Here is a 24,639-nt window from a genome sequence, read left to right as displayed (position 1 = left end):
GGATGACATCACCAATTCAATGGACATGAGTTTGAGCAAACTCCAGGAGATAGTGAAGGACAGGGAAGGCTGACGTGCTGCAGTCCATGGGGTGGCCAAGAGTCAGACATGACTTAGCAACTGAACAATAACAAAAAGTAGAATAAAATCATATGAAACTATTAATATTTTACTGTTCTTAAACATAAGAGAAAGAGGTAACTTTATTTCCAAATGTACTCCTTATTTTGCAAGCAAAGTTTTCAAACTTAATTTATAATTTTGACGCTGAAACTTTACCAAAAAAAAAAAAGCATTATTCAGTATTCTTTGATCCAGTTCAGTTCTGTTCAGTTGCTCAGTCGTGTCCGACTCAGTTCCTTGAGTCGTGTATGATTCTTTGGCTGCAAATGAGATAATTACAAGTTGATCAATTTATGTAATAAGGGGTCTTGGTTCAGCTCATGCAGCCAAATTTTAAGAAGCTCATGGATGACTGAAAATAGATTAGAAAGTTACAAAACTCATTCTGTCTCTCTGCTTCCCTCTATAGGCCTTCTTTATTCCCTTCAAGAAATAGACCAGTTTTGTCTAAGCGAAGGAGGGTGTAGTTTAAGTCATTTACAAAATGCCATCCTCCCAGCCTTGGAATAATGAGGCTTAAAGCCCTGAACTCCAGTTTGAGCTCAAAAGTCCTGAGAATGAACTTTCACTGGATTTAGAAGTCATGAGTACTGTCACATCTGAATGGTATCCTTCTCCCAATTCTTAAAAGCCATTCTCCCAAAGCCCTAACTCTTAATCCCATAGAGTGGGAGGGCCTTGGTAGATAGGACCTTTATAGAAGTGAGTAAGTTAAAATGAGGCCATGAGGTTGGGCCCTTCTGTTATATGACTGGTATCCTTAGAAAGGTCCGTATAGTCAAAGCTATGTTTTTTCCAGTAGTCATGTATAGATGTGAGAGTTGGACCATAAAGAAAGCTGAATGCTGAAAAATTGATGCTTTTGAATTGTGGTGTTAGAGAAGACTCTTAAGAGTCCCTTGGACTGCTAGATCAAACCAGGCCATCCTAAGGGAAATCAACCCTGAATATTCATTGGAAGGACTGATGCTGAAGCTGAAGCTCCAATACTTTGGCCACCTGATGCAAAGAGCTGACTCATTAAAAAAGACCCTAATGCTGGGAAAGACTGAAGGCAGGGGAAGGGGACAAGAGAGAATGAGATGGTTGGATGACATGACTGCCTCAATGAATATGAGTTTGAGCAAACTCCAGGAGAAGGTGGAGGACAGTGAAGCCTAGACATGGGGTCTCAAAGAGAGGTCTCAGATGAAACCAAATTTTTAACATCTTGATCTTAGACTGTCAGCCTACAGATCAATGTGAAAATAAATTTCTTTGGTTTAAGTCACACAGTATGTAGTATTTTGTTATGGGAATCCTAGCAAACTCATGTGTGTGTGTGTGTGTGTGTGTGTGTGCGCATGCATGTGGCACTAAATCAAGTCTGACTGGCTTCCTTTGTGGTTCAGCTGGAGAGACCTGGATTCGATCCCTGTGTTTGGGAAGATCCCCTGGAGAAAGGAAAGGCTACCCACTCCAGTATTCTGGCCTAGAGAATTCCATGGATTGTATAGTCCACAGGGTCCCAAAAATGTTGGACACGACTGAGTGATTTTCACTTTCACTTTTGTGACCCATGGACTGTAGCCTGCCAGTATCCTCTGTCCATGAGATTTCCCAAGCAAAAATACTGGAGTGGGTTAACATTTCTTGCTCCAGGGTATCTTCCCAACCCAGGGATTGAACCCACATCTCCTCCTTTGCAGGAGCAAACTCATACAAGTTCCACAATTGGCTATGATCCCTGACTCTCCCTATAGAAATGGGAACAAAATTCTGTAACTACTAGTTCCCGCCAGAGAGGCATAGCTGTAGTGGTGATAAGAATAAATAGTGAAAAAAAAAAAATAAAAGAATAACCAGTTCTACAAATAAATAGAAGTTGGGGGTAGCATATTTCCATAAAGAGAAAGAAATCTTCAGCAGACAAAAGAACAATGCCAGCAAATCAAATCATCTGTAAATGGGTAATGATTAAGTTTTCATAACTGAATAATCTGTAAAAGAATGAAAATAATACGTAAAAGAATGAAAAATAAAGTGAAAGGTAGTATTAAAATGGACATTAGTGTCCTAACTACCAAGCTAAAGAAATCAAATGTTACTGATAATTTTTATCATGTGACTTTTGTTTCAGTCCCTTTTTGCCTAATCCTTACCTCAAGAAGTAGTCACTATTTCAAATATTTTCCTTTTTATTCTCTTTCTTTTCATTATATTTTAGGAAGTAGGTAGCCCCAGAAATATATATATTTTTGAGTTTGGCATCTTTTCAGATTTTACGTAGAGTCAAATCAAGTATTCTTATGTGCTGTTCTTATTTTTTCAACATTGTATGCCCGTTGCTAAGTTATTGCACTTAACACTAGTTTGTTCTTTTCTTTCTTTTACTGTTATGCAATATCGAAATTATATAATATTTCATTGTGCTAATGTATCATGTTATACTCACATATTTTCTAGAATTATAACTATTTTTTTCTGTTTTATAACAATGCTACTCTGATTTATATGCATGCTTCCTAACACAAATGTATGTGTTTTTTGCCATAAATATCTAGGAGTAGAATCGCTGAAAGTAGGATAGCAGTTTTCAACCAGGGGTGAATTTTCCTTCCAGGAAACATTTGGTAAATTTGGAGACATTTGGGATGTTGCAACCAAACAGAATAAGGAAAGCTACTGGTATTTAGTGGACAGAAGCCAAGGATGCTGCTAAACATCTTTCAGTACACGTCCAGCCCCCACAACAAAGAATGGCCCAGTTCAAAAATGTCAATATTGCCACGGCTGAGAAAGCCTCATGTAAAGGATGTGTACCTTCAAATTTATGGTCCTATTGTTTTACCACCAGCCTATAGCTTAGAAGAATTTCTTTCATGCCAAGTCTTATCAGTGCTTTAGATATATTGACAGATTTTTAATGTCTTTTTGAAGTCATTGGGAATCTAATTTTGCTATTTTCCTAATAACCCCCAATCTGTGAATTTCTTCATTGTTTTTGTAACTTTTTTAGATCTGAGCTTATGTATGGCATTGTCTTACAACACAATCTTTCTTTCATCTTTCTTCAACTTTATCTTTCTTATCAGGAAGAGAACCTTAAAAATCTCAAATCCCCAGACCTCTAGGAAGGTCAGAAAGAACCAGTCACTGACTTCAGCATTTGTTATCTGCTTTAGTTAAGCTTTCTCTCTTTTTTTTTTTCTTTCTCCTTCTTGGCCTCCTCCTTCATTATTTGATTTTTTTCTTTCTTTTTCCTCCACCCCTCCCCCTTGGTAATTTATTCCCTTATCTGTGAATTTACATGTATTTAAAAATATACTTTATCTAGTAATTTTGGTGTTACATTATTTATTTATACTATTATTATTTATTTAGTATTCTATACAGAACAGGTTTATATGATATTCAATCTACAATAATTATAAATGAAGTTTGGGATCATATTTTAGGCTTATTTTTGCATTTTATAAAATGCAAGATGATATATGTTTATTGAATTTTATAATAATTTCTTTTTCCCCTAAAGCCCATGGTACTTTACTAAAAGACAAATGTTGTCGTCCCTAAATACATGATTAGAAGACACAACTGAAACTGTATAAACATCTTATTTGCCAAATGCTATGAAAATGTCCCTAAGCTGACACTGAAACTTAGAGAATATATGTGATATGCATCTTAAACCTGATTGTGTCTCTTCATTCTTTATGTAAATCCTTTACTCCTTTGTCATCTCTCTCTTCAAGAGGCTGCTTGATCATGTTCCCAGCTAGGGGCCCCTTTCACATGGTTGCCAGATTTAGCTTCCTCTAGGTAGGTCAGTTTGGAGAAGGCAATGGCACCCCATTCCTGTACTCTTGCCTGGAAAATCCCATGGGCGGAGGAGCCTCGTAGGCTGTAGTCCATGGGGTTGCTAAGAGTCGGACACGACTGAGCGACTTCCCTTTCACTTTTCACTTTCATGCATTGGAGAAGGCAATGGCACCCCACTCCAGTGTTCTTGCCTGAAGAATCCCAGGGACGGGGAGCCTGGTAGGCTTCCATCTATGGGGTCGCACAGAGTCGGACACGACTGAAGCAACTTAGCAGCAGCAGCAGGTATGTCAGTTACCTGTATCATAGACCTTTGTGGAGTTGGTTACATAAATACAAATGCCTTTGCTGCATCATCCAGCCATCATCCACATCTCTTGCTTTGGTAGGTGGATATTGTACCACTGAGCCACATGTGAAACTTCTAAAAATTGTGTGTATCATAACTAAAAAATACTTTATTGCTAAAAAAATAAACATCATCTGATCCTTTAGTAAATCATGACCTATTTGCTACTGGGGGGTTCTTGACTACATCTTGATAGCTGCTGATTGATCACAGTGGTGGGGTGGTTGCAGCAATTTCTTGAAATAAGAAAACAATGCAGTTTGCCACAATGATTGAGTGACTCTTCCTTTATAGAACACTTTATCTGCAGCAAGTAATGCTGTTGGATAGCATTTATTATCCATAGCAAAACTTCTTTCAAAATTGGAGTCAATCCTCTCAAACACTACAACAGCTTTACCAACTAAGTTTATGTCACATTCTAAATCCTTTGTTGTCATTTCAACAATCTTCACAGCATCACCTTCTTCTATTTTTTTTTCTACACTCTGTGGTTTGCAGGATCTTACTTGCCCAACTAGGAATTGAACTCGTGCCTCAACAGTAAAAGTGCTGCTGAGTACTAATCACTAGCCCGCCAGGGAATTCCCAGTCTTCACAGCGTCTTCACCAGAAATAGATTCCATCTCAAGAAACCACTTTCTCTGGTAATATGTAATAAGTAACTGTCCATCTGTTCAAGTTTTATTATGAGATTTCAGCAATTCAGTCTCATCTTCAGGTTCCATTTCTAACGCTTACTATTTCTACCACATTTGCAGTTACTTCCTCCAATGAAATCTTAAACCTCTCCACATTAGCCATTAGGGCTGGAATCAGCTTCTTCCAAATTCTTGTTAATGTTAATATATTGACTTCTTCCCATGAGTCGCAAATGTTCTTACTGGCATCTAGAATGGTGAATTTTTTCCAAAATTATTACAATTTACTTTTCCCAGATCCATCAGAGGAACCACGATTTATGGCAGCTAGAGTCTTACAAAATGTATTTATTGAGTAATAAGACTTGAAAGTCAAAATTAGTCCTTGATCCATGGGCTTGAGCACAAATATTTTCAAGGAAACCTTTTTTTTTTTTTTCCTGAGTAGTAGGTCTCAATGGTGAACTTAAAATATTCAGTAACCATGCTGTAAACAGATGTGTTACCATCCAAGCTTTGCTATCCTATTTATACAGAATAGGCAGAGTAGTTTCAGCAAAATTCTCAAGGGCTCTAGGATTTCCAAAATGGTAAATGAGCACTGGCTTCAAGTTAAAGTCATCACCAGTGTTAGCCCCTAATAAGAGTCAACCTGTCCTTTGAATCCAGGCTTTGGCTTCCCTTCTCCAGCTATGGAAATCCTCCATGGTATTTTCTTCCACACATTGCTTCATCTACATTGAAAATCTGTTTTCACATTTATTAATGATCTTAGTTGGATCTTTCTGGATAACTTGCTGCAGCTTCTCTATCAGCATTTGTCTCTTCACTTTGCACTTTTATGTTAACAAGACTACTTCTTAAGCAACGTGACCCAACTTCTGCTAGCTTCAAACTTCTCATCGGCAGTTTCCTCACCTCTCTCAGCCTCCATAGAATTGACGAGAGTGAGAGCCTTGCTCTGGGTTAATCTCTGGCTTAACAGAATGTTGTGGCTCGTTTGATGTTCTATCCAGACTAGTAAACCTTGTTCCATAATCCACAACAAGATTGTTTCACTTTCTGATTATTTGTGTGTTCTGCAGAGTAGCAATTTTAATTCTCTTCAAGAACTTTTCCTCTGCATTCACAACTTAGCTGAATGTTTAGCATAAGAGGCCTAGCTTCCAACCTGTCTTATCTTTCTCTGGCCTTCCTCACTAAACTTAATCATTCTGAGGTTTTGATTTAAAGCATACTTCTTACTTGAATAAATAGAGGCCACTGTATGGTTATTAACTGGACCAATTTTAAAACAGCATTTGTGTCTCAGGGAATAGGGAGGCTCAAGGAGAGGGAGAGAGACAGGGAAACTGCTGGTTGATGGAGCAGTCAGAACACACACATTGAACTATTAAGTTTGCCATCTTGTATGGGCATGGTTCAGGGTGCCCCAAAACAATTACAATAGTAACATCAAAGATCAGGTGACCATAACATAATAAGTAACATCAGACTTCAGGTGACCATAACAATAATAATAATGGATAAGTTTGATATATTGCAAGAATTACCAAAATGTGAACCACACACACAGTAAGAAAATACTGTTGAAAAAAATGGTGCCAATAGACTTGCTGGATGCTGGCTTGACTCAAGCCTTTAATTTGAAAAAACATGCAGCATCCCTGAAGTGCCAGGTGCAATAGCATGATCTATGCCTGAATTGATGTTTCATTTGCATAAAATCTCCACTTTCCCAGCTTTTCTGGAAAATCCCTATGCTGACATCTAAACTTAGCTAAAATCTACCTACTCTACAAAGTTCACTTCAAAATTCAGCAGAATTGGTGACTCCTTTTAGTGGGTCCCATAACATTTTGACATTTTGTTTCATCACTCTGAAACATCATTTATCCTTCGGTGCTAGGTTGATATTTGACAAGACTAATAAATCCTTGTTCTCCTACTTTCAAAGTTTGACATCTACTGAGTGAAGACAGAGGAAACAGCCATATGGAAATCAAAATGTCAGCTTTGTTACCGATAGAGCTGTTGGAGAAAGTGGTCCCCTGGTTTGGCACTCTAGCATGATACAGGCTCACACATCCAGGAAGGCTGGAAAAGCCCAGCGCCAAGGCTGAGAACAGACCAGTGCACATGATCACACCGAGGTGGCCGGGCCTCAAAGGAAGAAGGGTGGCTGAGCCAAGCACCCTCTTCTCAAGACTCACTCACCTAAGACTGGGAGAAGTAAATGAAGAGGCAGAAGGAAAGCTTCTGCATTAGGCTACCGAACACAAAACAGGAGAAACACACTTCTGCATTTTCTTTTTCCTAGCACCATGCTTAATGCCGAGACTGCATTTTCTAAAGGAAAAGCCATATTCATATATTCGTGTAATTTCCATACCAACTATTTACATAGTATTTTGGTGAGTATTATAGGATTTGGAGCTAAACTATCAAAATTTCAAATTCTAGTTTCTTTATGTGTAATATGAGCATAATACGGGCTTCCCAGGTGACTCAGTGGTAAAGAATCTGCCTTCCAATGCAGGAACTACAGGTTCAATCTCTGGATCAGGAAGATCCCCCAGAGAAGGAAATGACAATCCATTCTTGTCTTCTTGCCTGGGAAATCTCATGGAGGGAGGGGCCTGGTGGGCTACAGTCCACAGGGTCACAAAAGAGCTGGACATGACTTAGTGACTAAGGCTTTCCTGGTAGCTCAGTTGTTAAAGAATCCACCTGCAATGCAGGAGACCCTGGTTCTATTCTTGGGTTGGGAAGATCCTCTGGAGAAGGGATAGGCTACCCATTCCAGTATTCTTGGGCTTCCTTTATGGCTCAGCTGGTAAAGAATTCACCTGTAATGCGGAAGACCTGGGTTCGATCCCTGGGTTGGGAAGATCCCCTGGAGAAGGCAAAGGCTACCCACTCTGATATTCTGGCCTGGAGAATTCCATGGACTGTATAATCCATGGGGTCACAAAGAGTCAGACACAACTGAGTGACTTTCGCTTTAGTGACTTAACAATGACAACAATATGAGGATAATGTTATACAAGATTTTTATAAAGTTTAAATTAATATAAATAATGTCCTTACTGAATGGCACATCATTAAGCATCAGCTACTTAAATATATACTTAATGGTTTTTCCATGATTGATATATAACATTTTCCTTTCTCCACACTCCTTCAGTCCATTCAAATTTTTTGATTAAACAGTCTCAGCTATTTTGTTTTGAGGCTTGTTATTAATCAAATGATTAGGAAGACAGAGGAAAAGGGCAAAATAAGCTGAGAATAGTGAAGAAAATAGTTCAATATGAACATAGAAAGGAAGAGAAAATCTCCCTTGCTTTTCTGACTTTAGGAAATGAGGTGTGCTTCTTAAGTAAATTTCCAAGATAACCGAAGCTTAACTGATGGTCTCAATGGCTATTGAGGAGCTTTGCAAGCCTCTAGGAACCTGTCCTTTGCCACTCTCAGAAAACACTGATCTCTGAAATTCTCAATTCAATTGACCCAGAGCTACAAAGCAATCACTGGCAGTTAATTGGAATTCAAATCTCTTAATAGTTCTTTCTTCCGTTAGCCATTTATGCTATTATTTTGAAATACCACTCATATCAAAACGAGACCTCAAGGTAGGCAGTCATTGACTTAGGCTACATGTACAATTTTATGAATAGGGAAAAGCAAAAGGGATGATATAGGAAAGCCTAAAAGGTGTGTTAGTATTTTGTGTTGCCTGCACCCCAATTCCATGTGTGAAGGGTCCAGTTTGTTGGGAGAGAGCAGGGGTGGAGACTTCTCTAGTTTCCTATGCTTCCTATTCAGCAGGCTACACTCTCGGCGTATGATGGAACAATGCAAGCTTAACACCAAGCAGTAGGTAAGGAAGGTAATTCATATGCTGGGACCCACAGAATAGAGGCTGTCTCCATGGGCTTCCCTGATAGCTCACTTGGTACAGAATTTGCCTGCAATGCAGGAGACCCTGGTTCGATCCTTGGGTCTGGAAGATCTGCTGGAGAAGGGATAGGTTACCCATTCCAGTATTCTTGGGCTTCCCTTGTGGCTCAGCTGGTAAAGAATCCACTTATAATGCAGGAGACCTGGGTTCGATCCCTGGGTTGGGAAGATCCCCTGAAGAAGGGAAAGGCTATCCACTCCAGTATTCTGGCCTGGAGAATTCCATGGACTGTATAGTCCATGGAGTCACAAAGAGTCAGACATGACTGAGCAACTCTCACTTTCCATGGCTCAGCCTATGTCACAAATCTACATGTAAGTCAGCCTACCCTTATGGAAGCCACCTTGCAGTCCAGGAAACTTAGCATACACCAATCACAATATGCCAATTCAGCTTCAGCAGCTTATCTTACCCTAGAAAATAAAACTTGCTCGACTCATAAGGAAATCCCTGACCTCCGAGCCAATCATGCCCAGTGTCTGTGTTGCATCTTCCAACTTTCTGTAATATTCACTCAGAAGAGAGCTCCACTGCATGAGAGGTACTGTCCTCCCCCCGTCCCTGGACTGATTTCCTTTGAATAAAGGACATCAAACTCCTCACTGACTCATCTTAGTTTTGTCATTTGACAGGAGAGAGAACGAAACAGGTATATAAGGAAAGAGACGAAAGGCTACAACAGTGCATTAGAAAAGGGGTTGCTGTTACTCTCTCCTCACTGAGTCCATGGGGAAGTGATAGGTTCTACATGGGGGCTCATTGTTAAGATGGCTCATTATGTTGACCTTGTAAACAAAAAATAAAATCACAGTGACCCTTGAGACAAACCAAATTGCCCAAACGACATTCTGTTTTCTCACTGGCACCTACCTTCTCAAAGCTACGAGACCACCAGATTGCAGACCTCTGGCTACGTGACCACAGAACTCAACTACAGGCTAAAAGTTAACCATCCCTTCAGAGAATTTCTCATTGGTGGGGTATAAGAAAGAACCCATCAGAAAGGGAGGATGCTGGTTCTTCTTAAGGGCCTGTCACCCTCTCGTTGCCCTCTAATAAATTTCCCTTTTCTTGCCTGACTGCTCGGCTCACTCTCTTTTTCTCTGCACTCGCATTACAAACAGCAAACCTTTTCTTTGTTTCCCAACTTGTTCCATTTGGCAAGTACCAAGAATATTCTCTTTACACGAGAATAAAATCGGTTTCTGTTTGAGAGTAGCAAGAAAATTAAGGAGGGCATACCACACAATCAAGCTCGGAAACAGATTATAGGTTTTCTTTGCCAAATAGAATGTGAGGGTGAAGAGGAAAAGTTAAAATTTTACATAACCTCCTGCTCATTTTGGCTCTGTAACTCAGCTTACTCCTTGCAAAGTCTGGATTGCATAGGTCCCATAGTCTCAGAAAATGGGGACTTAGAATATTGGGAACTGGAGCTTATCTCACTCGCCCTTGTCCTGCTCTTTGCAATTGCCCAACCCCTGCAAACCTGCTTAATCATGCCTGTCCATGTAAAGGTCAGGCATCCCCCTCCCCATCTCGACTGCTGTTCCTGTGCACACGAAATCCCTTAGTTTAAACCAGCCTATTAACAGCTAGTGTTGCCCATGATAGTCTGTCTATAAAAACTCTGTAACCCCTCTGTTCGGGGCTCAGATTTGGTGTGTTAACTCCTCTGGGCCCGCTGGCATAATAAATCTGAGTGTGGTGCTTGGTTTCTCGAGTACTGGTTTCTGCAACAAGAGTGTATGTGCATACCTGACAAGGGAAGAGGGGGATTTAAAGTACTTGGTGAATTGTGTAAGTTGTGAAGTGTCACGTCAGACTACATTGTAATTTAACCCTAGCATGTATGTCCATAAAAAACAATTTTAGGATAAAAAATCCTGACTATTTAAGAGTCAAGGAGTACTCAGTTTGTCAAGAGATGTTGTTCAGATTGAGCAGGGAAATGGTACAAATTCACTTCCCTGTAAGGGGTTAGTAATTTCAGAGTAGCTGAAAAGTATTTTATCAGAATGTGGGTTGTAGGAAAGAGCTATGAGGAAAAGAACCCAGGTGCCCTCTGAAGCCAGTTCAAAAACCTGGAGCTTGGGTATATAACTGTCTCACTGTTCAAAGAGCCTTATTCAGTGACTACTGTCAACTAAAAAATACAATCACAACCTTCGTGGTTGCCAAAACTGTCAACTAAAAAATACAGTCACAACCTGGAAGTAGGGAGCTATTTTATTTGGCGGGAATGTTAAGGACTCAGCCCAGGAGACAGCATCTCAGTAGCTCTGAGAAAACTGCTCCAAGGAGGCAGCAGGGGTGGTTAGGGTATCTACAAGTGTGCAAAAGAGGGAGCAGGGAGTCTGAGCATCAGAGATTATTGTGAGGTAAGAAAAATCAGGTATCAAATTAAGGAATTTAGCATCCCATGTATGGGAAGATGCAAGCCTCTGAGCTCACTGAATCCATTCCTTTCCTTCGCACCTCAGCTCTCTGGGGTCAAATCCTGTTTCCTTGTTTGCCTCAAGGAGTGGTAGATGTGGTCTTTGGCTGCTTCTGTCATCCAACCCCCCACCCGTCTCCACCTCCAGCTCCTCAGCAGTCACCGTGGAGGAGGGCAGCATCTGCTGGATCACACTTTTGGGAGCCCTCATTCACATTTGGAGGGCAGAAATCGGCAGTGGCTGTGACATTTCTTGTTTATTGATAGGTTTATTACTATTGGAGGAGATATTTTCATTTCGCACTGCTGTCCACCCAAACCTCCCTGAAGAACTGAGTGATCCCCAAGTTTCTTCTCAGTGTTAAAAGTTTGGTGGAGAGGACCTCCTTGGCAGTCCAGTGGTTAAGTATCCACACTTCTACTGCAAGGACTATGGGTTCAATCCCTGGTCAGGGAACTAAGATCCCACATGACTTTGGACATGGTCAGAAAAGCAAAAAAAAAAAAAAAGGGGGGGGGGGAGGGTCAGTGAAGTTAACCAAGGTTAACCGTAAGCTGGTTACTTATGTATCAATAAGGGAACACTTAGTATAAATTTTAGGACATTGTAGGAAGGCTACATTTTCTTAAGCAAATGCTTAAATTAATACTGAGTACACTGTGAAAGACCTGGGTTCGATCCCTGGGTTGGGAAAATCCCCTGAAGAAGGGAAAGGCTACCCACTTCACTATTCTGGCCTGGAGAATTCCATGGACTGTATAGTTTATGGGGTCGCAAAGAGTCGGACTTGACTGAGTGACTTTCACTTTCACATATTCTTCATATTTAAATATTAATATAGTACAGATAATTCCAAAGCCTTATGCTAAAACATAATAAAACCCCAAGGGGTTTGTCTTAAATCAAAAAGATGTCATAAATTTTTAAGTTTGATGCCTTTTTCAAGCATATTTCAAAAAGGAAGCCCATTTCCCTCTACATTTCTATAGTAGTGAATTTTAAATGGTGCAGAGTATGAGAAATATCCAAATGGAAATTTGGTAATTTTAAGTAAAAATTAAATCTTTTTGTGTAAAAAAGTCAATTCGAAAAGCAACACTTCACAGCATTCCTTCCAGTATTTAATTCAAGTGGAACAACCAGAAAGGGCTCATTGTCTTTGAGGGGAGATGACCTGAAGGGTTGGGCAAAAGGGCAATGTGACTTAGGGAGAAAGAGAAAAGTGATTACATTAATTTTAATGGCACAATAGCAATTTTCAATAAGCTTTATGACACCAAAAAAGATTGATTTTTTTTTTTTTTGCACTTTGAGCTAAAATGTGCAGTGTCCTAAACTGCATTTTGCCAGAAATCTAATACCTATAATTTATTGTATCCCATATTCTCAGTGTTCAAAGAAGAAAGTCTGAGGGCTTAAAATATAATGGACTGTAGAATCACTGTGAAAACTCTATTGGAGTCCTGAAGATTTAATTTTAAAATGCACTTAGCAAAAATTAAAATGTACAGGAATAGCTGTAAAATAATGTCAGAACACTGTGTTTTCCATATTCTTTCCATAAGAAATAACATGAATTTCTAGAATCTGAATGTGGAAGCAGAGGGCCTGTAGCCTAAATAGATGACACGCTGTTTTGAAGAAAGATCTCCTGGTGTATAAGAAATATTTGCTAGACTAAGAGGTCAGGAACCACTTTGTCTTAAGCAGACCTACTTCTCACTCTAGTTGTCAACATCACCCTATTGGTTTGTGATCTTTTTTTCTATCCTAAGATCAGAATGATACTGTCAGGGGACAGTATCATTTTTAATTTCCTTGGTGTTGTCTCGTGGCAACAAAAATTTGAAGCTACAAACGGACCAGTGTTACAGCTCAGTTTTATTGAGAAAACAAAGGAAAATATATCCTTGAGGTGTAAGGGTGGGTTGACCCAAAAGATGAGAAGAGAACCCCCTGGCCCACTTTTGGCTCCTCTTTTTATGTTTTCTCTCCTCCCCTGAGCCTGCCCTGTGTAAACTGGGCTAGCCAGGAGGGCTGTTTGTTTTACCTGAGGTCCTCACTCGGCCCTGGGACCTTCCCTTGTTCTATTTTCTCGGACTTTTCCCTTCTTTGTCTCTTAGCCACTGCCATTCTGGACTCCTTTCTAGTCTACCTACCTAACAATACTGTCCAGGTCTCTCTGCTATTTGCCAATGCCTTGAACACTACAAAATGCAGCTTCTTACATCCCAAATGTAGGATTTATTTTTCAGCACACCAGCATGAGGTCTTGATAATCATAGAAGGGACTTCAATGAAGACTTTAAGAAAATAGGGAGAAATCAATGCATATTGTCCAGATGGTATTCAAATGAAGATGGCCTAAAGATTTCAGTTTTCCTAAATCTCAGCATAAGCCATTAATATAAAGGAACTGTTGGAAGGTACTGAAATAAAAGAGTCAATAGAAATTATTGTTCAGGTGAGAAGAAATTTTATTTAATATAAATAAGACAATGAAAAATCAGAAGATCTTCAGAGGAGAACTAAAAGGATGAAAAGTCAGAAGCTGTGTTATATAAGGACCCTTTAGAAGCCCAAAAGTGCCTTCTCTTAAGAAGAAAGGATTTGAGAAGAAGGGGAGAAGGAGAATGATGAGTGGCCTTGATATTAATGCACAACCAACTTTAATTCAGGGAACGGATTAGAATTCTCAGTAGCTTCTGATGGCAGAGCCAAAATAAAAAGGTGGAAGCTATGGGGAGTTAGATGGTTGCCCATTATTGAGAAAGACTATAGGACAATCAGGGCTTTCCAGGTGGCACTAGTGGCAAAGAACCCACCTGCCAACGCAGGAGACATAAGAGATGCAGGTGTGATCCCTGGGCCAGGAAGATCCCCTGCAGAGTCCCATGGACAGAGGAGCATGGTAGGGTATGGTCCACAGGGTCACAAAGAGTTGGGCCAACTAAAGTGACTTAGCACAGGACAATCAAGGTTGTTAATAGAAGGGATTGTTTCAAAAAATAATGACTTATCATACTCAGTGAAGTAAGTCAGAGAGTGTATTGCTTTTTATGAGGAATTTTGCTTCTATGTGGAATCTTGAAAAAAAAAAAAACATACAGATGAACTTATCTACAAAATAAAGTTACAGATACAGAAAACAAACATGGTGACCAGTGGGTAAGAGAGGGAGAAGGGATAAACTGGTCGACTGGGACTGACATAAACACACTACTACATATAAAATAGATAACTAATAAGGACCTACCGTATAACACAGGGAACTCTGCTCTAAAGTCTGTAATGACCTATGTGGGAAAAGAATCTAAACAAGAGTGGACATATGTACATGTATAACTGATTCACTTTGCTGTACACCTGAAACTAACATAACACTTGCAAATATTTAACTGCTAATTTCCAAATGCTAAAAAATATAATATGGATATTTTAGATAACATATTTTTAATTATTAAATAAATTAATTATTTCAGGACTAGTTTTAAAAATGGAGATTCATTTAAGGGAAAAAGTGAATGAGACCTAACTGCACATACTTAATAGTAAGGAGATGAATAAGCAACTGAAGAACCTGAGGGTAACATTTCATGCACAAAAAAACACCACTTCCTAAATTATACCTTAGTGTCCTGGAAGAGTCAATGTACTTAACATGGATGAGCAGTTTCCTCACAAAAAGTAGTTTCTCTTTTTGGACCCAAGATATTATTTGAATAAAGGAAGGAGCTAAAATAAAGGACAGAAGTAATCTATCTTTCGGATACTGATTATAATATTAATCTCAGTGATTACTACTGATGAAGACAGATTTATTCCTGCTAAAATGGTGGAATCCTTGCTTTCAGAGTTAACTTCTTATTGTCTTTTTACATATTTATTAGTCTTTCACAGAGTACCTGATTAATCTTCAGCATCAAATTAGCAAGTCCATTAAAACATTTGTCTCATCAAATGCAGGCACTGGTAATTCTAGAATAAAGTGATGCTTAACCAAATTTGTTCCTGATTCAGAATCATGGTTTATGTCAATTTGGTTTAATAAAGCAAGTTCTATAGTTGATTGATAGACTTATCATTTACAGTTTACCCACTTTGAAAAAAATAATTTGACTTGTTCACAGTACATAACATATCCACTACTGGAACATTCCCTTTAATCTCCCAATAAAATTAAAGCTGAAGAAAGTATCCCAGGTAGCACTGACGGGCTAGAGGAATAATAGCCCAACCTCCTGAGACATGACAACATAAACCTTTCAATGAAAGCACAAGAACAGGTAAAAGTCTACAATACTACAAGGAAGTATTGATAAGGTACAGTAAGATATGGGTGAATTATAAAAGAGCAAGAGTTAATTTATTTCATGAGCTGATCACTTGGCTTCTGCTGCTGCTAAGTCGCGTCAGTCGTGTCCGACTCTGTGCGGCCCCATAGATGGCAGCCCACCAGGCTCCCCGTCCCTGGGATTCTCCAGGCAAGGACACTGGAGTGAGTTGCCATTTCCTTCTCCAGTGCATGAAAGTGAAAAGTGAAGTGAAGTCCCTCAGTCGTGTCGGACCCTCAGAGACCCCATGGACTGTGCCTTCCAGGCTCCTCCGTCTATGGGATTTCCCAGGCAAGAGCACTGGAGTGGGGTGCCATCGCCTTCTCCAGATCACTTGGCAGTTAAATATAAAACCATAATTGTCTCCCAAGCTTTAAATAACCTTTCTCATATGAAATAGATATTACATATCCAGCCTGCTGATTTTCACTTCTTTGTATATATACAGAACACTAAGATCCAAGGCTGGGTTCAAAGGCCACCTCTATTCTTAGGTAGTAATTTTCTTTACTAAGTCCTGTTTTTCCTTCTGCCAACTTCAGTTATCATTCTGGAAATCTTAGTTCTCTTAAGTCTTCCTTAATTTTCATTTCTGGCCATAATGAGGTGCTATGTGTTGAGTTACACCCCTATTCCTATGATGAACTCCTAACCCCAGTATCTCAGAAGGTGATGCTAGGGATGCCCTAGAAGGTCCAGTGGTTAAGAGTATATGCTTCCACTTCAGGGGGCTCATGTTTAACCCCAGGTCAGGGAACTAAGATCCCATCTGCCCACAATGTGGCATGGCCAAAAGAAGAAGGATGTGTTTCTATTTGGAGGGACAGCCTTAAAAGAGGTAATTCAGGTAAAGTGATGCCACTAGCTTGACTAGACAGACCTTTGTTGGTAAAGTAATGTCTCTGCTTCTTAATATGCTGCCTAGGTTGGTCATAACTTTTCTTCCAAGGAGCAAGCATCTTTTAATTTCATGGCTGCAGTCACCATCTGCAGTGATTTTGCTAAGTCACTTCAGTTGTGTCCGACTCTGTGCGACCCCATAGACGGCAGCCCAGGCTCCCTCGTCCCTGGGATTCTCCAGGCAAGAACACTGGAGTGGGTTGCCATTTCCTTCTCCAATGTGTGAAAGTGAAAAGTGAAAGTGAAGTTGCTCAGTCGTGTCTGACTCGTAGTGACCCCATGGACTGTAGCCCACCAGGCTCCTCCATCCATGGGATTTTCCAGGCAAGAGTACAGGAGTGGGGTGCCATTGGGAGCCCCCCAAAATAAAGTCTATCACTGTTTCCATTGTTTCCCCGTCTATTTGCCATGAAGTGATGGGACCAGATGCCATGATCTTAGTTTTCTGAATGTTGAGTTTTAAGCCAACTTTTTCACTCTCCTCTTTCACTTTCATCAAGAGGCTCTTTAGTTCTTTGCTTTCTGCCATAGGATGGTGTCATCTGCGTATCTGAGGTTACTGATATTTCTCCTGGCAATCTTGATTTCAGCTTGTGCTTCATACAGCCCAGCATTTTTCATGTACTCTGCATATACATTAAATAAGCAGGGTGACAATATACAGCTTTGCCTTATTCCTTTCGCAGTTTGGAATCAGTCTATTGTTCCATGTCCAGTTCTAACTGTTGCTTCTTGATCTGCATACAGATGTCTCGGGAGGTAGGTCAGGTGGTCTGGTGTTCCTGTCTCTTTAAGAATTTTCCACAGTTTGTTGTGATCCATACAGTCAAAGGTTTTGGTGTAGTCAATAAACCAGAAGTAGATGTTTTTCTGGAACTCTCTTACTTTTTTGATGATCCAATGGATTTTGGCAATTTTATCTCTGGTTTTTCTGCCTTTTCTAAATCCAGCTTGAAGATCTGGAAGTTCACAGTTCACGTATTGTTGAAGCCTGGCTTGAAGAATTTTAAGCATTACTTTGCTAGCGTGTGAGATGAGCATGAAGGCAATTGTGTGGTAGTTTGAGCATTTTTTGGCATTGTCTTTCTTTGGGATTGGTATGAAAAGTGACCTTTTCCAGTCCTGTGGCTACTGCTGAGTTTTCCAAATTAGCTGGCATATTGAGTGCAGCCCAGCATTATCTTTTAGGACTTGAAATAGGTCAACTGGAATTCCATCACCTCCTCAGTTTTGTTCGTAGTTATGCTTCCTAAGACTGAAGAACCAACTCATTGGAAAAGACCCTGATGCTGGGAAAGATTGAAGGTGGGAGGAGAAGGGGATGACAGAGGATGAGATGGTTGGACAGCATCACCGACATGATGGACATGAGTTTGAGTAGGTTCTGGAAGTTGGTGATGGACAGGGAAACCTGGCATGCTGCAGTCCATGGGGTCACAAAGAATCAGACATGACTGAGCGACTGAACTGAACTGAGGTCACTTGGGTGGGCCCTATCCAAGGATCAGTGTCCTTATGAGAAGAGATCAGGACACAGACAGACACAGAGGGAAGACCCTATGAAGATACAGGAAGGAGACCGCCACCTACAAGCCAAAGGGAGAGGCCCTTGGAAGAAAGCAAACCCTTGATCTTGGACTTCCATTTTCCAGAACTGTTTTTCTATTGTTCAAGCCTCCCAGCCTCTGATGCTTTGTTATGGCAAAAAACTAAAACTAGAAAATTAATCCACAGAGAATTGTGGGAAACTCTGGAAAAAGTTATATTATAGTTGAAAGAACTCATAATCCTAAGAGTTATTGATACTTAGAAAAATACCACACTATAGGGGAAATGATGTGCTGCAGACAGATTTCTCTAAGTTTGGAGTTTTATGCTTTAATCATCTAAGACAGGCATGAAATTCAGTGATATTCAATATCTTTAGCCCTCTGGTTCATTGTATCTACTTTTGACACAGAATGCTACATTTTGAACTGAATCCTATTTTTACAAGAGATAACAGATAAAGGTTGTGCATGTCTGAGCTGAGAGTTGATTATTATAAAGCAATTAAACTTTTTACTTTCATGTGATTCCTAACCCAAAGAAACATATCACTGCTTAATTTTTTTACAATAAGATACCACAAAAGTAAAGAACAGTTAAAGTGTTAGTTAAATGACCTCCAGTAGTGATATCATCCAGTTATCCAAACTTGCCACATTTCCTTTATTTATAACAATCCATCTATCTATCTAGATTTAATGAAGTAGTTTAAAGTAAATCCCAAGTGTTATTTCACTTCACCTTTAGGTATTTCACATTATCTCTAAAAACATGTTTTTTAAAAATGTAATGATAATGTTGTTATTGTATCTTACTAAAGTAAAATAATTTTGCTATCATCAGATCATTCCATAGTCAAATTTTCATGGTCTTTTTACAATATATTGCAGGCTCAAGTAAGAATCTGAAATAAGGCCTAGGCATTGTATTTGATGGTTATGTTTCTTCAGTCCTTTGATCTAAACTGAACATTCCAGCCCTCTCCCTGCCCTTAATTTATTTTTTTTCTCTTTGTTGTAGAAACTGAGTCAGTTGTCCTATGGAAAGCATCGCCTTCTGATGTTTCCTTTTTTTTTTTTTTCACTTAACTTGGTCTGTAAAATCTTTATCCCCATTTCCCACAACTCTAGATTAGATCTAGATGCAGGTTCCATGTATGGGGAAAGAATACTTCCTAAGTATTACTCTGGGTGTTAGATCATGAGTAATAGTACTATGGGTATCACATCAGGAGGCAGGTAATGTCTGTGGTCCCACATTTAGCTGGTGATTTGTGGTTTTAGGTTTCAGTAAATATCTGATCCTTCTATTACAAATTTCCCATCAACTTTTCACCAAATGCTTTCACTGACTGATGATTACCACTTTAATCAAGTATTTAATTAAATACAGTAAATTGGTTATTTTCTAATTTTACCATTCCTATAACAATTTATGCTAAGTTTATCTGTAAAGAAAATAAATTCCGTTCTTGACTGAAGTTATTTGGATACCCAGAAATACAGTTTGAATGAATGAGGACAGAGTAAGTTGTAGGCGCCTTAGTTACTTCCAATATTTTTGATGATTTATTTGCTGTGTATCATTTTGTTTTTCTCGTGTTTTTGATAAACATCATGAACTTAGGGAGGTTAATATATTCAGTATCATTTAGTTATCTGTATTTATTATTATTTTTATGTTCAAATGATCTCATAATTGTCAAGTGCTAACCCTTTGCTCCCTTTAACAAAATGTATCATTTTTTGCTTTTAGGCATAAGGTTTCCTAGGCTCATCTTCAAATTTCTTACCCCAGGTCTGGAATCAACCATGTGTCTAAGAAGCTGTTATTCCCTTTGGTGGCTGCGAGTGTAGAAGTCAGTACTTAGAAGCCAGAATGAATTATGAATCAGGAATGAATTATGGATTTGCCCGCCATTTCTGCTCTGAGGCACGCTGATATTCTGTGGACTATTCCAATGCACTCATTAAGAGTGCTACAGAAGTAAGAACTGTTTGTGCCTTTTATTTTATTATTCTTAATTCAGAACTCTTTTTCATAATCTAGTGATATTTCTGATTATTTTTCTTTTCATCACTTGCATCAACAGTAGAGGTACACTGTTTAAGTCCAGAATATAATGTAGAAGTGCATTATTAAGGTCATACCACCTAAGAGTAAAAACTCAGCTAATATATTCATTCATTGGTCTGCAGATTTACAATAATATCACCCGTATGAAGGGCTTCCCTGATAGCTCAGTTGGTAAAGAATCGCCTGCAATGCAGGAGACCCCAGTTCAATTCCTGGGTCAGGAAGATCCACTGGAGAAGTGTTAGGCTACCTACTCCAGTCTTCTTGGGCTCAGCTAGTAAAGAATCTGCCTGTAATGTGGGAGACCTGAGTTCAAACCCTGAGTTGGGAAGATCTCCTGGAGTAGGGAAAGGCTACCCAATGCCAGTCTTCTGGCCTAGAGAATTCCATGGACTGTATAGTCCATGGGGTCACAAAGAGTTAGACACGACTGAGTGACTTTCATTTTCACACTCACATGAAAAGGCATGAAAAGAGAGAGGTCAGAAAAGCAAAAAAGTGTGAAGTGGCACACTGTCTGTACACTCTGGAACATCGCAGAAGTGACCTCCTGTTCTTACCCTTTCCATGGGCAGCATAGGTTATCGTGGGATAAACACACGTGACTCTGGTCCAAAATCTGCTTTCTTCACAAAGAGAAACAAATAGTTTCTGTAATTAATTGACATGAAGGACAACTTAGAAAGCCCTCCATTTGCTATTCCAAGTGGACCAAATAAAAATGTCACCAAAAGAGATCTCAGAGACTTTAGAGCTTGAGGAGATCTTAAGAAATATCTAGGGAATCATTTTATGTAAGAGTAACTAATGGCCAAGTGATGTGTCATAATCTCCTAGTGCAGAGATCCAGCCAACTGGAGAATTTGGCTCCTGGCTTTCAACCACTGTTGTGTTCCTCTCTATTATGGAAATAATCATTATGCTCTTTCAGTTCTTTATATTCCCCATAAGAGAAATATTAATAAAATAAAAACCTGTATATTACCATAAGAGAAATGATCTTAATAATTTTTTCATGTATTTTTAGCAACCATAATGTCCTCTTCACATTTTTTTTTCCTGTAATTCCAAGGACTTTAATTCACATTAAATCTTTCTGCTCCACTCAAGGCATTTCTTCCAAAGAAGCATAACACTTAGCAGTTCAAATATTTCATCAATTTCTTGTTCAAAAATCCCATTTGATATCTTCATATAATGAAGCATTACTCTGGTATCTTTATTAGCAAGTGACCAAAATAAGAATAAAAGTGCCCATGCTAGACCCATTGACAGCTAGGTGCTATACTAAGTCTTCTGTAGTTAATTGTGAGTGAAAGGGGGTTTGGTTTTGCAGCCTCATAAAACTTTTCCCACATGGCTGAATCCATGGTCAGAAGACGTTAGGCAACATTAACTGCCTGCACGTTTCTGCGAGGCTCTCGAGGAACAGCTTGGCACTGGGGCTCCAATGCTGAGAACCTTGGGACATAAGACATCAGCGCCTACCTTTCATCTTTGCTGAGATTTGGAGTGGGTTCAGACCATAGAGGCTTCTTAATTCTTACTAATTCATTTGCTTTCCTGATTCACTTGGCTTGGGATAACCTGAGAATGCTAATGAACCTGCAAGGGGACCTCTTAGTCCCTTGCCTTTGAATGTGCTCGGCATGGATCGAGGGCTTTCTGTGAATCTTGCAAGAGGAAAAGAATCTTATTAGCACTGATTGCTAGTCATGAGGTTTCCTCTAAAATTTGCTATTGTGTTTTAACTCTTGCTTGCTTTCTGCTGACTAACGGGGAAGAAAAGTTAGATTATTTATACAAATGATATGTGATGGATATTTCTGGAAGCTGGGGGGATGTCTTTGTGGTGAGATTTAAATCAAACCCTAGCTACTAACTTTTGGTTGGTGTCCAACAAGCAACGGCGTTTCATACTCATTTCTGTAACTGATGCTAAGTTCTTTTTTCCCATAGATAAACACACTCCTGTACCAGGGAGGGAGAGTTGTCCAAAGAAACATTCAAAGCCTCTTTAAAAAAAAAGGAACTATTTTAAGATTTAATTTACACTGGAGTTCTCAAGTTCAGAGGCATTTCCTGTGGTTCTGGAATTCTGTTGAATTGGCACTTTTGCTTTTATTTATTTATTTATTTAAATTTTATTTTATTTTTAAACTTTACATAATTGTATTAGTTTTGCCAAATATCAAAATGAATCTGCCACAGGTATACATGTGTTCCCCATCCTGAACCCTCCTCCCTCCTCCCTCCCCATACCATCCCTCTGGGTCATCCCAGTGCACCAGCCCCAAGCATCCAGTATCGTGCATCAAACCTGGACTGGCAACTCGTTTCATACATGATATTTTACATGTTTCAATGCCATTCTCCCAAACCTTCCCACCCTCTCCCTCTCCCACAGAGTCCATAAGACTGTTCTATACATCAGTGTCTCTTTTGCTGTCTCGTACACAGGGTTATTGTTACCATCTTTCTAAATTCCATATATATGCATTAGTATACTGTATTGGTGTTTTTCTTTCTGGCTTACTTCACTCTGTATAATAGGCTCCAGTTTCATCCACCTCATTAGAACTGATTCAAATGTATTCTTTTTAATGGCTGAGTAATACTCCATTGTGTATATGTACCACTGCTTTCTTATCCATTCATCTGCTGATGGACATCTAGGTTGCTTCCATGTCCTGGCTATTATAAACAGTGCTGCGATGAACATTGGGGTACACGTGTCTCTTTCCCTTCTGGTTTCCTCAGTGTGTATGCCCAGCAGTGGGATTGCTGGATCATAAGGAAGTTCTATTTCCAGTTTTTTAAGGAATCTCCACACTGTTCTCCATAGTGGCTGTACTAGTTTGCTTTCCCACCAACAGTGTAAGAGGGTTCCCTTTTCTCCACACCCTCTCCAGCATTTATTGCTTGTAGACTTGTGGATCACAGCCATTCTGACTGGTGTGAAATGGTACCTCATAGTGGTTTTGATTTGCATTTCTCTGATAATGAGTGATGTTGAGCATCTTTTCATGTGTTTGTTAGCCATCTGTATGTCTTCTTTGGAGAAATGTCTATTTAGTTCTTTGACCCATTTTTTGATTGGGTCATTTATTTTTCTGGAGTTGAGCTGTAGGAGTTGCTTGTATATTTTTGAGATTAGTTGTTTGTCAGTTGCTTCATTTGCTATTATTTTCTCCCATTCTGAAGGCTGACTTTTCACCTTGCTAATAGTTGCCTTTGATGTGCAGAAGCTTTTAAGTGGGTGCCCACTTTCACCATTATTATTCAACAGAGTTTTGGAAGTTTTGGCCACAGCAATCAGAGCAGAAAAAGAAATAAAAGGAATCCAAATTGGAAAAGAAGAAGTAAAACTCTCACTATTTGCAGATGACATGATCCTCTACGTAGGAAACCCTAAAGACTCCACCAGAAAATTACTAGAACTAATCAATGACTATAGTAAAGTTGCAGGATATAAAATCAACACACAGAAATCCCTTGCATTCCTATACACTAATAATGAGAAAACAGAAAGAGAAATTAAGGAAACAATTCCATTCACCATTGCAACGGAAAGAATAAAATACTTAGGAATATATCTACCTAAAGAAACTAAAGACCTATATATAGAAAAGTATAAAACACTGGTGAAAACCTCAAATAGCCAAAGCTATCTTGAGAAAGAAGAATGGAACTGGAGGAATCAACCTACCTGACTTCAGGCTCTACTACAAAGCCACAGTTATCAAGACAGTACGGTACTGGCACAAAGACAGAAATATAGATCAATGGAACAAAATAGAAAGCCCAGAGATAAATCCACACACATATGGACACCTTATCTTTGACAAAGGAGGCAAGAATATACAATGGATTAAAGACAATCTCTTTAACAAGTGGTACTGGGAAATCTGGTCAACCACTTGTAAAAGAATGAAACTAGAACACTTTCTAACACCATACCCAAAAATAAACTCAAACTGGATTAAAGACCTAAACGTAAGACCAGAAACTATAAAACTCCTAGAGGAGAACATAGGCAAAACACTCTCCAACATACATCACAGCAGGATCCTCTATGACCCACCTCCCAGAATATTGGAAATAAAAGCAAAAACAAACAAATGGGACCTAATTAAACTTAAAAGCTCCTCTTCACATTTTAATGGAATTTTGAAAAAGGTTATATATACATAAAATATAAATATATATGAAATGTAAATATATATGTGTGTATGTATGTATGGACTTCCCTGATGGCTCAGTGGTAAAGAATCTACCTGCAAAGTAGGAGACGTGGGTTTAATCCCTGGGTCAGGAAAATTCCCTGGAGAAGGGAATGGCAATCCACTCCAGAGGAGAATCCCATGGACAGAAGAAGGTGTGGGCTACAGTCCATGGGGTAGCAAAGAATTGGACATGACTGAGAGACTAACACACTACACTACACACAAACACACCTACACAC

The sequence above is a fragment of the Bubalus bubalis genome, chromosome 5 (assembly GCF_019923935.1).
Source record: "Bubalus bubalis isolate 160015118507 breed Murrah chromosome 5, NDDB_SH_1, whole genome shotgun sequence".
NCBI lineage: Eukaryota > Metazoa > Chordata > Mammalia > Artiodactyla > Bovidae > Bubalus > Bubalus bubalis.
This window is presented reverse-complemented; position numbering follows the sequence as displayed.